General features: G+C 40.7%; 1 long non-coding RNA gene across 1 annotated transcript; it reads right to left on the reverse strand.

Annotated features, from left to right (window-relative positions):
* Positions 1-899: 899 nt before the first annotated feature.
* On the reverse strand, positions 900-8,020 carry LOC132825111 (uncharacterized). Its single transcript, XR_009645750.1, has 3 exons — positions 7,954-8,020; positions 7,231-7,430; positions 900-4,072 (listed from the first exon to the last, which is right to left on the reverse strand). It is a non-coding gene; the product is annotated as an uncharacterized LOC132825111 (long non-coding RNA).
* Between the last annotated feature and the right edge of the window lie 9,473 nt (positions 8,021-17,493).

Raw genomic sequence — 17,493 nt, forward strand, 5'->3', positions numbered from 1 at the left:
AAGAAGAAGGACAAGGGAAGCAGATACAAGGGAACACCATCCCCTGCAAGTTCCCCTCCATGAAGTCATTCATGACTTCGAAATATATAGTTGTTCTTTCACTGTCACTGGGTCAAAATCTTGGAAGTCCCTCCCTTATGGCATTGTGGGTCAACCTACAGCACATGGACTGCAGCGGTTCAAGAAGGCAGCTCACCCCCACCTTCTCAAGGGGCAACGAGGGACAGGTAATAAATGCTGAGCCCAGCCAGTGACACCCACGTTCTACAAATAAATATATAAAAAATAAACTGAGGTTAAGGCACTAATCAGCAGCTAATTAAATAAAAGATGAATTTAAAATACAAATAGCTAGCTGACAGTCTCAGCACTGTATGTTTGAGCTACACTGCAGAGTGTAGGATATTTTAGTTGCTGCTTTGAAATGGTAGAGTTAAAAGGGTTTATGGGCCCATTAAGAAGAGAAACTGCATTACACTGAGAAAATGACTAATGTATTAAATGAGAACTTAACATCAGTTTCACAGAAAGAAAAATGCTAGAAATACATAGCAACCTACAAATAAGCCAAGTGAGGGTTTGATAACAGAATCCATAGAATCCCTACAGTGTGGAAGTAGGCCCTTCAGCCCAAGTCCACACTGACCCCCCATGGGTAACCCACCCAAACCCATTCCCCTACCCTATTACTCTACATTTTTACCCCTGACTAATGCACCTAACCTACACGTCCCTGAATACTACGGGCAATTTAGCATGGCCAATTTACCTAACCTGCACAATTTTGGACTGTGGGAGGAAACTGGAGCACCCAGAGGAAACCCACACAGACACAGGGAGAATGTGCAAACTCCACACAGTCACCCCAGGCTGGAATCAAAGCCGGGTCCCTCCCTGGCACTGTGAGGCAGCAGCGCTCACCAATGAGAATTTTTCTCTGAGGATTTAGTATTTTGGTGCGTGTTTAGAGTCTAACCCTATTTAGTCTCCCAAAGTCAGGCTGCTGGAGCCCATGGAATTTTGTGCAAGAATTCTTTATTTACAACGTCATTCACTCCCTCTTCTCACACTCAGATAGAGCCTTGCCACTCTCACAGCCCAATATACTCAATTATGTGGCACTGACATCATCCTTCCATCAGTACACTTCACTTATTCTTCTGATGTTAAGCCCAACCCTCTACAGTTACTCGGTGGAATTCAGTGAAAGTGGAGTCATTGAATTTATTCGATACAGTATTAGAGAGTGGATTGTGGAGTGTTGTGGCAGATGGAAAAATGGATTTGAGACCACAGCTGGATTAGCTATGATTCTACTGAATATGGAACGTCCTGCTGCTGTTCTATGTTCTCTTTTTCTGGATATTCCTTCCCCATGCTGTCACATATATTCATTCGTGAAAATCAGAATGACTCTTAGTATTTTTGTTCACATTTAAGTATAATAAAGCCACTCATTTTCTTTCTTAACCTCACAAAAACATGTCCCATTGTCCATTTATTATCACAGCACATAAACAGTTAAACATTCACTAACCTGGTCAAGCATATCCTTACTAAAAACAAACCTGTTGCAGTCAAAAAAGGAGAGAGAAAGCGGAGGGAATCATTCGCTGCCTCCATGATTGTGATACTGGTTACTGACAGAACCATCCCTGAACAGAGAAGGTGATCCTATATCCTCATCACAAGGACTAGTTACTTCCAACCTGGTTACATTGTCCACCTCTACTCTCCACTCTCCCTCAGCTCACCTTCTGCCGAAACTCTCTGTTCTGTTAGTTCCAAGTTCATGACCAATTTTGCAAGCTCCATAAACATAAAGGCGACCCAAATTGTGCTGACAGAGTCTTGCACTAAATCTCAATCATCACCACTGTGCTCTCTCACAATACACTGGCTCCTGTTCTACAAGGCCTCCATTTTAAAATTGTCATTCCTCTTTCAAATCCCTCCATGATCTGGTCCTGCCCAGTGATTGTAACCTCCTCCAGCTCAACAAGTCTCTGAGGTCACTGTATTCCGTATATTTTGGCTCCTGGTAAGGCCTTGATTTCAGCGCTCCAACACTGGCTGTCTCATATCTTCAGCTACCTCCCCCTTCAACTCTGCAATTCCCTCTCAAAATCCTCTCACCTCCTGCTTCATGCCACTCCCGTAAATCTCTGACTAAGCTTTTAGCCACCTATCCTAACGCTGCTCTGTCGAAACGTTACCGAATCACTCCTGGGGCATTTGATCAGGTTAAAAGATGCAGCATATAACTTGGGGAAGAGGCGGAGGGCGTGGTGTGGATTGATGCATTGTCAGTGGACCATCCAGAACCAATCACTCAGCCTGTGTTTTCCTCAATAGTCTTGAAGCTTCCATAATCTTAAAAACTGTAAATGGAGACTTCTCGGACTGCTCTTTTATGACCAGGTTATTGGAATCATATCATTGCCTCCTTGTTTGACCACTACATGTATAAAGTCAAAATGGCTAAGTTGAATGATAGGTTTGCATAAGTTAATCAAGTAACTAAAGCATCTTTTGCAAGACAACCACCTTTGTCTATACTCAAGTCAATTTACCTGATCTGGATTTAAAAGTAGTCTCAGGAATGGTGACCTTGCAACCATTATCATTTGTTGTAAAATCCCATCTGGTTCACTGATGTCCTTGAGGGAATGTAATCTGCCAACCTTACCTCTGGTCTGGCCTATGTATGACTCCAGATCCATAGCAACTTTTAACTGACCTCTGAAATGGCTCAGTTCAAAGGTTGGTTCAAAGGCAGTTAGATGTGGGCTTTGCTGATGACATTCATACCTGGTGAAGGAATAAAGGGAAACACTGCGAAACAGCATTCAGCACATTAACAAGTTACTCTTTTTGGAGGGGTTAAGCTTCTCCTGTTTGAGACAATTTGTGAACATCCAGCTGACATGCTTTTCACAGAGTGTAATGGTGTTCAACAAGCACCTGGTGGGATGGTTCCAGCTTACCAGTGGATTAAGGTAAGAATCAGCACAGGAGAAAGTGGGTGGAGTAGGTGAAGCAGGTACATGAATGTAGTCACATTCCACAAATCGTTTGAAAAGGGAAGAGAGGTTGGTGCTCAGCAGAGACATTATCAAATTGTGAGACTCCCAACTAACAGTCAAAGTGAACAGCTCAGATTTTAGCCTGTCCACCTTACATCATTACCCCATAGCCACATGGAGAAGTGGTGGTGAATAGCACAAATGCATTTAAGGGGAAAACTAGAGAAATAAATGAAGAAGTAAAAATTAAGATTTGCTAATCAGGTTAGAGAAACAACATTGGGAAGGATATGTACAAATACAAGTGAAACCAAATGACCTGTTTTTACACTGTGTACACAATGTAATTCTCAGATATAGAGGGTCTGGTGGCACACTGGCACTGTCCTTACCACTGGGCTAGAATGCCAGGTTCAAGCCAAACCTGCTCCAGACTGTGTCATAACACATCTGAACAGTAAGATTAAACAATCTAAAAATTAGTGCAGTATTAGAGGACTTGGCATGTAATGACCTTTCTGTATCTAAGGCCTATTTTCTCATTGCCTTCAAACTTACTTATTCCAAAATTATGAAAATTGATCATTTACACTGAACCAATCCAATGTCACATGTACCAATTTACAAAGTGCACTAATGTCCCTCACTGCTATATTGCATTGGTGTTGTTTACAGTCAATTTAAAGGTTTCAGTATAATACATTACATCTCACTCAGTGGTAGCAGATAGATGGGTTAACAATGTTATACATATACACAGGAAAATCATTCAGCTCACTTAACTATCTTTCAATTACAAATTAAAAACATTTCCAATTTGAGCTTGATTCAAGGTTATAAAATCTGACAGGTTGTGAAATTTAAAAGGACCCATAATGTGAGTTGGAGCCAGACTCTACCCTTAGTATAAATAATAATGAATCCGTTCAAATTTCAGTACAGAAAGGAACGATCATAAAAGCATTCACGTTGCCTTGAACACTGTTGAAGCCAGGCTCCTGACTTTCTCTTGTAGTTTGTGTGCTGAACACTGGGGCCTTCCTCACCTACAGACAGGAATGAACAGTGTCAATCAATCACTTAATGGAAGAAATCGGAGTTTGAAGTAATATAGCACGAACATAGGTTTGTGAGTGTCACCCTCACTGGTGATGTTAAAGTAAAAATATTTCCTGATATCATCAGCACAAAAATGGAATGGGTTTCAGGGACAGGAAGTGAAGGAGATGCGGTGGGGAAAGCTAGGAAGATGATTAGCCGTGATCTAATTGACTACAGCAGACTCGACTGGAAAAGGTGTACATCGTTCAGTCGACATTAATGCGTATTAAATGCTCCAAAAGGTTGAAGCTGGCTGCCTTAATATTTACTTGATTGTGATTTTTTGTGTTAAAATCTCTGTGTAAGAACAATGAAAGAGATAACAGATGAGATGTGACCTTAGAACCTATTTGTAAGCTAAAGGGTAAGATGAATGTGGAACTACAAACTTGCAGTAATTAGGTTATTGACAGAAATGTAAAGTTTAGAACCTTTGGAAAGCTGGGAGCTAACTCTAGGTGCCTGAATGCTGGGCCTGAGGAGGTCCATCAACTTACCAAAGACTTGAAACTGATCCAATGATATTGGCCAGGGCAAACTAATAGGATGTAGCCAGTGCGTGTTGATGGGTATAAAAGGAAGAGATGACAGAACATGTTGACAAAAAGAGACGGACATCATCAATAAAATACAGTAAAAGGGGAAACTGTGCCCTGAGTGCTCAGAAACAGGAGCCAGGCCTTGCTGTAGATTGACTGCTGTTATCAAGTATTAACTTTCTCTTTATTTGTGATATTTAAACTTTAAATTGATTAAGGAACAGGATTCTGTACTTTCTAGGTCAGAAATGATGAAATATCCTGAGTGAAAATGTTGGTCTGTTATGGTACAGAGCTATTTCCGAGATTCTAACGAGATTTCACAAATCTGCTGAACTATGTAACACTTTCACAATGAATGTACAGTATGTTTACTGGTCAAATCAATCTCTCACTGCATCACTTAAACTACTTTCATCTTCCATTAATTTAGTTATTTTTATCCAAGAAAGTTTTCCTGATGTATCAAAAAACAAATAAACTTAAGTAAAAACTGAAAGAACTGTGGATGCTGGAAATCAGAAATGGGAACAGAAATTGCTGAAAAAGCTCAGCAGATCTGGCAGCATTAAAACGCACGGGAGAAGGTGATCAGGCCCTAAACTTATTGTAGTTGATATTGAGTCCTGAAGGCTGCACGGTCCCCAAGGGGAAAATGAGGGGCAGTTCTTCCACTTGTGCTGAGCCTCACTGGGGCACTGCAGCAAAACTGAGACAGAGATGTTGGCCAGGGAACAGGGTGGGGCATTAAAGTGACAGGCAACAGGAAGCCTGCAGTCACCTTAGCAAACAAAACATAGGTATTCCACAAAGTAGTCACCCAACCTGCATTTTACCTCCCCAGTGTAGAAGAGTCTCTGAAACTGAAGTAATTATGTGTGTTTCTTTAATGAAAGTCCAGCCCTGAATTTCCAGAGTGGTTCTCCTGAGTTCTCACTGTCACTTCAATAAGAGACTATAGAGCACCAGAGAAAAACAGTGGTCTGAGCTGGGATTACCCTGGTACAATGTCAGGGCTGACATTTTTATGTATTTTGGAGTCTAACCCACTTTAGGAACAAAGTCCCTAGTGTCAGTGAAGTGTCTTCCTGTTTCAGTGTTCAAGATCTTAAAATATCACAATATATTCTGCAATGTCTCCAGCACAACAGAGCTGTTCTGGTTATTTTAACTTGCACACCACTGTCACATGCTCTGCCAATTAAGAGAATGTCTGGAGAAGATAGATGTGACACATGTTTTAGAGGCAGCAGCATCAGATGCTCAGTCCAGCCACGTCCCTATGTCTGTGCTGGATGACTCTATGTTGGCACTGTCTCACCAAAAGCACTGAGCTGGGTAGTCAAGCCAATGAGAACAGTGAAGTCTGCATGATTTTCCTTCACTTTGATGAAACCAGAGTTCTGAGCAAGGAGCACTGGACCCAAGGCGTTAACTCTGACCTCTCTCCACAGATGCTGCCAGACCTGCTGAGCTTTTCTAGCAATTTTTGTTTTTGTTTCAAATCTAGTTACACTCTGGTACCTCGCTCATCCAATGGTCTGTCTGTCTGTCTGTCCATTGAAGTGGATGGAATCTCGCTCATGGGACTGACTCTTTGAACAGCAGGATGGAAATATTCCCAGTGTCCCAACCAGCTAAGACTTATCCATAAACTAACACCATCACACTGAACCACAAAGTCAATATAATTGCTGTGTCTGAATGGTCGGGTAGTTGTTTATTAAACGAGAGTGATTATACTTCCAAAGTCATGCACTGGCTGTGAGCACTTGTGGAGAAGTAAGACACACTGCACCGATGCAAGCTGTAGATGGAGTGAGTGGCAGGTGAGTGCTCTGTGAGGTTTCCTATTGGAGTCTGCACATTGTTCCAAAATCTGAACTGGTTACAGTTACTGCACTAATTATCAAAAGCCACTGGCTGAAAAACACATAGAGTTAATTTATTCATGATTTATTCTCTCGAACACCAAAGTTAAATATAAATATGAAATCACAGCAGGGGGAGACTGGTCAGCTCCATGAGCTTGCTCCAAAATCAATAAGAGATCAATAAGCTGATCTGTTTGTGTTTGGAATTCTACATTCCCATCTATCCCTGATAATACTTGGTTCACATGTCTAACAAGAAGCTGTCTTCCTCTGCATTAAAAATAGAGACACCTCTGACTCTACAGTCTTCTGAGAGTTTCAAAGTCGCAGATTAAAATTCTCCTCATCTCTATCCTAAAAGGACAATACAGGAGGTCCCTGATTTATGAATGTAGTCTCACACAGGGGTGTAATTTTAAATCCCCAACATACAGACATTCCCTGTTCCTATAAACAGCTGCTTTACATTGTCTACATTGTGTTCTCAGTTGCTTCCAACTGCACTTATGAACAAACTCCAGAATGGGACCTATCCACAGCCCGGGGACTGCCTCTCGTACAAAGTTACACTTCAATTCTACTCTTACTTCAAAAAGTAATTTCTAGGCTAGTATTTCAGTCCTAATTGTATTTACAGTATTTACATGATCTTGTAGTTTAAAGAAACAGGTTGGAAGAGGCACTACATACCCGTAATGATGTTGTGAGTGGGTCTCTTGGGCTGAAATTCAGCAATATTAGCAGATGTTGGATGATGGACCCGGATATTATGCACTGAGGAATAAGAAGTGCAGTAACTTGCACTGCTACTCTTAGGGTTGGTGATTTCTTTCATTGCTAGGCCCCGCATATTTTTCATTCGATTTTCAACAATTGTTTTGTTCAGAATTCTGCGCTTTTTAAAAAGAACAAATTTTAGTATTTGTTTGAAAATTGCACTTCTTCCAGAATACACAAAATTAGAAAATTAATTTAAAATATATCTATGAAAGATATGTTTAATATTACGCCTAATATTTGCTTTAACTAATAAAGCCTAATAGTAACAGCTAGATGTAAAACTTTGAAACTGGAAGTAATGTTGAAAACCTCAAAAATTAGAGAGTAAACAAATAAAGAAAAACTAACTAATCCTCTCCAGGCACAGCCTGTTAAACAGAGATTTTAAACCTTCTGCCCAGTGCTGGACCACAAATTCTCTCATCAGCAGTTCAATCTTACTTCCTTTCAGTGGGTGACTCAGGGACAGTTGTAACTCACCAAAGCTCTTCCAACAGCGCCTTCCAGACTATTTACCTTCTAAAGGAACAACGGAATACTATCACCTGCAGATTCTGCTCAAGCCACACACTGTCCTGACACTGGGTCAAAAAACCTCAAACTCTCTCCTTAATGATACTGCGTATGACCTACCTTTTCCCCTGAAATGCAGTGTTCGAGGAGCTAGCTCCTTGTCACCTTAAAGGCAATTAGAGAGAGGCAACAGACATCAGTCTATGCAGCAATTCCACATTCCATCAAATAACAAAAACAGGAAATCCTGTCAATCAAATCCACTTGAATTCTTGAACCTCTTTTTAAAAGAAGTGTTTTAATAAAATGAGTTCCCCTTCCGGTTGATTATCTATTTTTAAAAACACTGTATTGTTTGCGCGTATATAGCCCTTTGGGGCAGGTGTGGGTATTTAATCATTATTTTTCCTGGTTTCACTTAACCAATCTCTCAAAGTCTATAATTATGATGCCTGGTCATAACTTTCTACGCCTAAGGCTAGCTTTTACATCAATTTAGAACCTTGGAATGAAAAGAAAGTGAAGAAATTTGGTGAAACTCCTGTTTCTAAGAATAACTCTATTCTCACCAAATCAGAATGCTTGCTGTACATAATTCCATTCAAAACTTGGTTTACTTATTTTCTGAAGTTTGCTGAATGTAACAATTCCTTCTAACGTTGGTCTTGTCAGTGCCCTGTGTGGCTCACAGGAAGAAGCTTTGTTCTACTTTGAATTAAGGACTCAGGTTGTACCACTGTCCATTGTGTTATATCGACGGAATCAAGATCATGTGCAATTAAAAGAAAAAGTGAACCCACGATTTAAAACCTAACTTTACAGGAAAATAAAATAATCTGATAATGGGACAATGACATTTTTCAGAAAAAGGTTACACAAAGATATTCACAGAGTTACTAAGTGGCCAGGTTGTGAAATTACTGAGTGACAAAGTGATGTTGTCGAAACACGTAGGGATGTAAGAAATTATAAGGAGGAGAAAAAGGCACAGAAAGTGGAACAAACACTTTCCACACAAAGTCGTGGTGCAGGGAGGAAGTGAATGCCAATGCAAGATTGGTAATTAAATTAGCTAGAAGATGAATGATACAATGTTCTTTAAACTTTGGAAGATATAACCCCATATTTAAATTAACAAGGAAGTTTAAGAGGGCATGGGCTCAAATTTATAGCATTTGTTGCAATATTTTATTTTTGACACTGAATCAGAAAGAAACATCAATCAATAAAACAGCTTATACAGAAATTAACATTTTAAAATAATTAAAATACAAAGCTAATTAACAGGAAAAAATGGAGCAAAACCTATTACGTAATGACAAATAGTGAAATATATAGTATTAAAAACACAGCCATCTCAAGTTCTCAAACTTACTGGTATAACATCTTTCACAAAAAAGGTTTCTCTGTGTGTAGTTACGTGTTCTTTTTCATCTGTATTCATACCAAGGTGTTTTATTTCATCAGGGTAACCAGAATATTTGATTATAGGTTGAGCTTTCTGAATAATATAATACTAGTGAAAGAAATGAAATATATGTCAAAAAAGAAAAAATATGAAAATAATATTCTGCCAGCTTAACTGCTTTTAAAATATTAAATCCCTATTTCCAAGCTCAGGGCATTTAAAAAATCTATTGGAGAGATGAGTAATGGAGCCAAATGAAAATGACTAAATGGGTGGGGGGGGGGGGGGTGAACAAGATTATAGAGTCGTAGAGGTGTACAGCACGGAAACAGAGCCGTCCATGCTGATCAGATATCCTAAATTAATCTAGTCCCATTTCCCAGCACTTGGCCCATATCTTTCTAAACCCTTCCAATGCAGGACTGTCAAAAACAAAACAAAGGACAGATACAGATAAGGAGAGAGGGTGGTGGGAGATGAGGCACTGGGATGAGGGTGGAGGTGGGGAGAAGAGGGCAGTTAAGACAGATTAATATGCTTCTATTTCCACATATATCTTCCATATCCCATGGAGATGTGGTATAGCAACAATTCTGAACGAATTGTTCTGACTGATGGAGCAAAGTGAAAAGCCAGACTCTAAACAGTTCTGAATGCTGAGCTTAACCCCCTAACGACAACATTCTGCCCAGAGTAAAAGGCAACATTCAGAATAAGATCCACCGAGAGAAACAGTTCAGGATAAAGACAATCTCAGAGCCAAGACAAAGTCAGAGAAGATGCTGAAAAGAGGGCTAAGAAAATTTCAACATTTCCAAAAGGCACTCAACAAGATGCTGCACAAAAGGCTGCTGCATAATTTAAAGGTGCAAGGAGTTACAGACAATATATTAGCATAGATAGAGGGTTGGTTAATTAACAGCAAGCCAAAAGTGGGGATAAATGAGTGTAAATCTGGTTGGCGATCAGCGACTAGTGGTGTGCCTCAGGGATCGGAGTTGGGACCACAATTATTTACAATTTACATAGAGGATTTGGAGTGGGGGACCACGTGTGGTGTGTCGAAGTTTGCAGATGACACAAAGATGAGTGGTACAGCAAAGTGTGCAGAGGGCTGGGAAACTTTGCAGAGGAACATAGAAGGTTTAAGTGAGTGGGCAAAGGTCTGACAGATGGAATACAATGTTAATAAATGTGAAGGCATCCATTTTAGCAGGAATAACAGCAAAATGACTATTATTTGAAAGGTTAAAAATTGCAGATGTGCAGAGGAATCTGGGTGTCCTTGTGCATGAATCACAGAAGGTCGGTCTGTAGGTACAGACAGGTAATTAAGGAGGCAAATGGATTTTTATCCTTCATTGCTAAAGGGATTTAGTGTAAAAGCAGGGAGGTTATGTTGCAGCTATACAGGGTGCTGGTGAGGCCACACCTGGACTACTGTGTGCAGTTTTGATCTCCTTACTTGAGAAAGGACGGACTGACACTGGAGGGGGTTTTGGGGTGGGGTGCAGAGGCAGTTCACTAAGTTGATTCTGGAGTTGAGAGGGTTGGCTTATAAGGACAGACTGGGCTTATATTCATTGGAATTTAGAAGAATGAGGGGGATCTTATAGAAACATATAAAATTATGAAGGGAATAGATAAGATAGAAGTAGAGAGGATGTTTCCACTGGTGGGTGAAACTAGAACAAGAGGGCATGACCTCAAAATAACAAGGAGCAGATTTTGGACTGAATTGAGGAGGAACTTCTTAACAAAAGGTTGTGAATCTTGGAATTCCCGGCCCAGTGAAGTAGTTGAGGCTTCCTCATTGAACGCTTTTAAAGCTAAGGTAGATAATTCCTTTACTGTTCAAAAAAATTAAGGGTTATGGTGACTGGGTGGGTAAGTGGAGCTGAGGCCACGAAAAGATCAGTTATGATCTAATTGAAGGGTGGATCAGACTGAAAGGGCCAGGTGGCCTATTCCAGCTCCTAGTCCTTATGTCCTAAAATCAAAAACAACTCTGCTCTGACATAACTGAACTACAGGAGAATCACTGGCTAAGCTGCAGCTGAAGTAGTTTGATTCTAGCCACATTTTTGGAAAGCTGCCAAAAGATCGGAGAAAATGCAAAACAAATTGATTAGAATTGGACGGCAGGAAAAGGGACTTTTACATGGAGTGACTGAAGAAGCTGGGACTGTTTCCCAGAGCAAGTTTGGAAGACATTTGATGGAGGGGTTCAAAATCATAAATGATATAAAGGAGAAACACTTCCCAGCGGCAGAAGGGTTGGTAATCAGAAGTTAAAAATCACACAACACCAGGTTATATTGGAAGTACACTAGCTTTCGGAGCTCCGCTCCTTCACAACAACCACCTGACGAAGGAGCGATGCTCCGAAAGCTAGTGTGCTTCCAATTAAACCTGTTGGACTATAACCTGGTGTTGTGTGATTTTTAACCAGGACTATAGGGTGAGAAACCTGTTCCTGTATAAAATAGCACTGCTCTGTAACATGGTGCTAGCCATTGAAGACATGCTTAAAGTTGGCAACTCTGAGAGCATATGATTGCTTGCTTCACGCATCGATGTGTAGATATTTGCTTCACGCATCGATGTGTAGATATTTGATTTAAATTGTTGATATTCCCATGAAGGCCGTGACCTAATCTGTGGCACAGAAATTAAAGTCGTTGGTAACTGTAATTCCAGCTAGAAGAACAATTTGTACAATGTACTGTTGTGTGACATTCTGATAGCTTGCTTTCTGAAGATAAATCTTTTCCTCAGTTAAATGCAAACGCAAGTGTCTCAGCCTGTATGATATGGGTAAGCAGGTGGGTGTCACTCTGCTATTGTGCAGCATCTACCAGCCTGGCCTTCTTACACTCTTTGAAAGCAATGAAAGAAAGCTGAGAGCTGACCAATAGAAAATTTAATCTAATTGGATTTTGCAAATGTCTGCCTACAGTAAATGGTAGAAAGGCTGACAGTACAGCAGTTGACGTTCATGTGCTCAGCATGTGAACTTCCTTTGACCTTTGCTCTGGTGCCAAGTAATGGGATGCTTGTTGTAAAGATGTGATAACCACTGAGTACAATGGAAATAGCAGAATTTAGGACAGGTGACTTCACCACTCTTGTAACACTATATAAAACAATCACTTCGAAATCAAATAGGCTGGGTAACTTCAGAAATGATACTGGCATTCAATTCATTGAAGCCCTGGGTAAATTTTATGCCCCTGCTCATCTCCAAAGTCAGTCATTAACACAGGGTTAAAAATTATATACAACACATCCAAATATCCTATATTAATGCAGTAATGTACAAAGAAGCAAATTAACTCATCATTCCCACATTAATACATATTTATCAAGTTGACAAAGCTATGAGAACATATAGGAATCCTCAGTTTTATTGATAAAGCCATAATGTTGCTGAACAAAGAGACCTTGGAGTGCAGGTTCATAGCTCCTTGAAAGTGGAGTCGCAGGTAGATAGGATAGTGAAGAAGGCATTTGGTTTGCTTTCCTTTATTGGTCAGAGCACTGAGTATAGGAGTTGGGAGGTCATGTTGCGTCTGTATAGGACATTGGTTAGGCCACTTTTGGAATACTGTGTGCAATTATGGTCTCCTTCCAATTGGAAGGATATTATGAAACTTGAAAGGGGTCAGAAAAGATTTACAAGGATGTTGCCAGGGTTTGGAGGATTTGAGCTATAGGGAGAGGCTGAACAGGCTGGGGCTGTTTTCCCTGGAGCGTCAGAAGCGGAGGAATTACATGATAGAGATTTATAAAATCGTGAGGGGCATGGATAGGGTAAATAGACAAGGTCTTTTTCCATGGGGTGGGGGAGTCCAGAATTAGAGGGCATAGGTTTAAGGTGAGAGTGGAAAAGTTTATAAGGGACCTAAGGGACAACTTCTTCACACAGAGAAAGGTGCGTGTATGGAATGAGCTGCCAGAGGAAATGTCATAGAGTCATCGAGATGTACAGAATGGAAACAGACCCTTCGGTCCAACCCGTCCATGCAGACTAGATATCGTCTGCAAACTTACTAACCGTACCTCTTATGCTCTCATCCAAATCATTTATGTAAATGACAAAAAGTAGAGGACCCAGCACCAATCCTTGTGGCACTCCACTGGTCACAGGCCTCCAGTCTGAAAAGCAACCCTCCACCACCACCCTCTGTCTTCTACCTTTGAGCCAGTTCTGTATCCAAGTGGTTAGTTCTCCATATATTCCGTGAGATCTAACCTTGTTAATCAGTCTCCCATGGGGAAACTTGTTGAATGTCTTACTGAAGTCCGTATAGATCACATTTAGATGGTAAATATTCAGCCTGGTGCCCAGTAACAAGTGGAGTTCCGCAGGGATCAGTTCTGGGTCCTTTGCTGTTTGTAATTTTTATTAATGACTTGGAAGAGGGAGTCAAAGGGTGCGTCAGTAAATTTGCAGACGATACGAAGATTGGTGGAGTTGTGGATAGTGAGGATGGCTGTTGTCAGCTGCAAAGGGACTTAGATATGATGCAGAGCTGGGCTGAGGAGTGGCAGATGGAGTTCAACCCTGTCAAGTGTAAGGTTGTCCATTTTGGAAGGACAAATAAAAATGCGGAATACAAGGTTAACGGTAGGGTTCTTAGTAAAGTGGAGGAGCAGAGGGATCTTGGGGTCTATGTTCATAGCTCTTTGAAAGTTGTCACTCAGGTGGATAGGGCTTGTAAGAAGGCCTATGGTGTATTAGCATTCATTAGCAGAGGGATTGAATTCAAGAGTCGTGAGGCGATGATGCAGGACCTTGGTAAGTCCACATTTGGAGTACTGTGTGCAGTTCTGGTCGCCTCACTTTAGGAAAGATGTGGAAGCTTTGGAGAGGGTGCACAGGAGATTTACCAGGATGTTGCCTGGAACGGAGAATAGGTCATACGAGGATAGGTTGAGAGTGCTAGGCCTTTTCTCATTGGAACAGCGAAGGATGACAGGTGACTTGATAGAGGTTTATAAGATGATCAGGGGAATAGATAAAGTAGACAGTCAGAGACATTTTCCCCGGGTGAAGGGTGGTAGGTATAGGGGGGATGTCAGGGGTAGGTTCTTTACCCAGAGACTGGTGGGGGCATGGAATGCGCTGCCTGTGGGAGTGGCAGAGTCAGAATCATTAGTGACCTTTAAGCAGCAATTGGATAGGTACATGGCTGGGTGCTTAAGCTAGGACAAATGTTCGGCACAACATCTGTTCTGTGCTATATTGTTCTATGTTCGATCTACCGTTCTGCCCTCATCAATCCTCTTTGTTACTTCCTCAAAAAACTCAGTCAAGTTTGTGAGACATGATTTCCCACGCACAAAGCCATGTTGACTATCCCTAATCAGTCCTTGCCTTTCCAAATACATGTACATTCTATCCCTCAGGATTCCCTCCAACAACTTGCCCACCACTGACATCAGACTCACTGGTCTATAGTCCCTGGCTTGTCTTTACCACCCACCTTCTTAAAAGTGATAGAGGCTGGTACAATTACAACATTTAAAAGGCATCTGAATGGGTATATGAATAGGAAGGGTTTAGAGGGATATGGGCCAAATGCTAGCAAATGGGACTAGATTAGGTTAGGATATTTGGTTGCATGGACGACTTGGACTGAAGGTTTCCATCTGTAATCTCTTTGACTCTATGAGTACAAGAGCAAGAAAGTTATAAAGTTAGAAATCACACAACACCAGGTTATAGTCCAACAGGTTTAATTGGAAGCACTAGCTTTTGGAGCGCTGCTCCTTCATCAGTTGGTTGTGTCAACCACCTGATGAAGGAGCAGTGCTCTGAAAGCTAGTGCTTCCAATTAAACCTGTTGGACTTAACCTGGTGTTGTGTGACTTTTTAACTTTGTACACCCCAGTCCAGTACCGGCATCTCCAAATCAAGAAAGTTATACTAACCCTTTATAAAGTGTTATTGAGGCTTCCTTTTGAGAATTGCATTTAATTCTGGACATCAACTTTAGGAAGACAGGATGCAGAACAGATTTGCAAGAATAGTGCCCGGAATTGAAAATTTCAGAGATTCAAGTGCAGAAACTGGGATGTTTTCTTTGGAGCAAGGGAGGCGTTAAAGGAGGTTGGAAGAGGAGTATGTTTTATTAAATAAAGTGTGTTGTTGTAATCTAAATGGGCAAGGCTGGTGGAAGCAGGTTCAACAGTAACAATCAAAAGGGGACTGGGTTTTAAAATAGGGGTCATGGAGAAACAGCGAGGGAGAGGTGATAATTGGACAGTTCTACAGTGCTAACAGGGGTAGAATGAATAAAACTAGCTTCCTTCTTAGCTGCATCTACTTTCACAATTGTACAATTGTGAAAGGAAGTTTATCTGTGATAGCAGTTAAGGAATTACTGAGAGAAGGTGACTTTGTATTTGTTTCATACCAAAAAATCTGCTCACCCTCAATGAACCCACAACCCCTGACCTGGAAAGTAAGTACCATTATTAATTAGGCTGTAAGGGCTTTGCAGTATTTGAGATTGAGCTTATCCCTTTACCACCATGTAACCACGACTAAATCCACTGTCTCTGTGGGCCAGCCCTTTATTTACAAATACACTTACATTGCATTAGTTCCAAAGATCCTGATAATATTGTGGCAGGATTGAACATGCTTTTGTACATTCACAAATAGCACCAGTTGATTATTTGGCAAAGTGTATATTCAATGTGAAAAGCCAGTATCTTTGCAAGAAAACATCCCGCATCATAAATACTGAATTTTGCAAGAAGCTTTTATTTGAAACATGTATAATCATACAGTCATACAGCACAGAATCAGACTTTTCAGTCCAACTTGTCCATACCAACCAGGATTCCCAAACTAAACTAGTTCCATTTGCCTGCATTTGGCATATATATCTCTAAACCTTTCTTATTCATGTACTTGTCCAAATGTCTTGTAAAAGTTGTAATTGTACTCGTCTCTACTTCTGCCAATTCATTTCGTATACGTACCACCCTCTGTGTGAAAAAGTTACCTCTCAGGTCCCTTTTAAATATTTTCCCTTTCACCCCAAAGTGATGCCCTCTAGTTTAAACTCTCCTACTGTAGGGAAAAGACCTTGGCTATTCACATTATCTGTGCCTTTCATGATTTTATAAATATCTAAAAGGTCACCTCTCAACCTCCAACACTCCAGTGAAAGAAATCCCAGCCTATCCAGCCTCTCCTTATAATGCAGATCCTCCATTCCTGGCAACATCCTTTCAAATGTTTTCGGAACCTTTTCCAAGTTAACAATATCCTTTCTACAGCAGGGCAACCAGGAACTGTACACAATACTCCCAAACGTGGCCTCACCAATATCCTGTACAACTGCAATATGATGCCCTAGCTCCTATACTCAATAGTCTGAACAATGATGATAAATGTGCCAAACGTCTTCTTAACCACCCTGTCTGTCTTCACTGGAGCATAGGAGGTTGAGGGATGCCCTAATAGAGATTTGTAAAATCATGAGGGGCAAAGATAAATTGAATAGCAGAGCTCTTTTTCCTAGAGTAGGGAAGTTCAAAAATAGAAGGTATATTTTTAAGGTGAGAGGAGAAAGATTTAAGAGGACCTCAGAAGCAACTTTTTCACACAGACAATGGTTCCTATGAGGAATTAAGTGGGAGATGCAGGTCCAATACAATATTTAAAGGACATTTGGGCAAGTACATGAACAGGAAAGGTTCAGAGGGACTTGGGCCAAACGCAGGCAAATGGGACTAGTTTAGTTTGGGAAACTTGGTCGGCATGGATGAGATGGACCAAAGCATCGGCTTCTGTGCCGTTTGACTCTATTCTCAATGATGCTACTCAGTAAAGCGCAAATCTTCAGCAGCACTGTATTAAATTAACATTATTACAATAAAGCAGCTCATCCTCCAAGCTTTTCCCCCACATGGTTAATGCTCTGCAACCTAAAAAGGGTAAAAATAAAGCTTTTTAGTAAGAGCTTCCAACTAACCAAGGAACAGCACACCAAATCCAACAACCTGCTATGAAAACCCTGTTCACATTTTGAGCTAAATTGTATCACAGCAGCCAAGACAATCCACAACTTTCAAAAACTCTATGTCCTGATGTTAATGGTTCCATTTCAAAAGAATCCAGGATCTGAAGAGAGATTTTACCAAGAAGTAATCAGTTCTTCCTTTGGCTGTACTTAATATATATTCAGGTTCTGTTGAAATATGTCCATTAGTTTTTGAGATATTTGTTTATA

The sequence above is a fragment of the Hemiscyllium ocellatum genome, chromosome 20, assembly GCF_020745735.1.
Source record: "Hemiscyllium ocellatum isolate sHemOce1 chromosome 20, sHemOce1.pat.X.cur, whole genome shotgun sequence".
NCBI lineage: Eukaryota > Metazoa > Chordata > Chondrichthyes > Orectolobiformes > Hemiscylliidae > Hemiscyllium > Hemiscyllium ocellatum.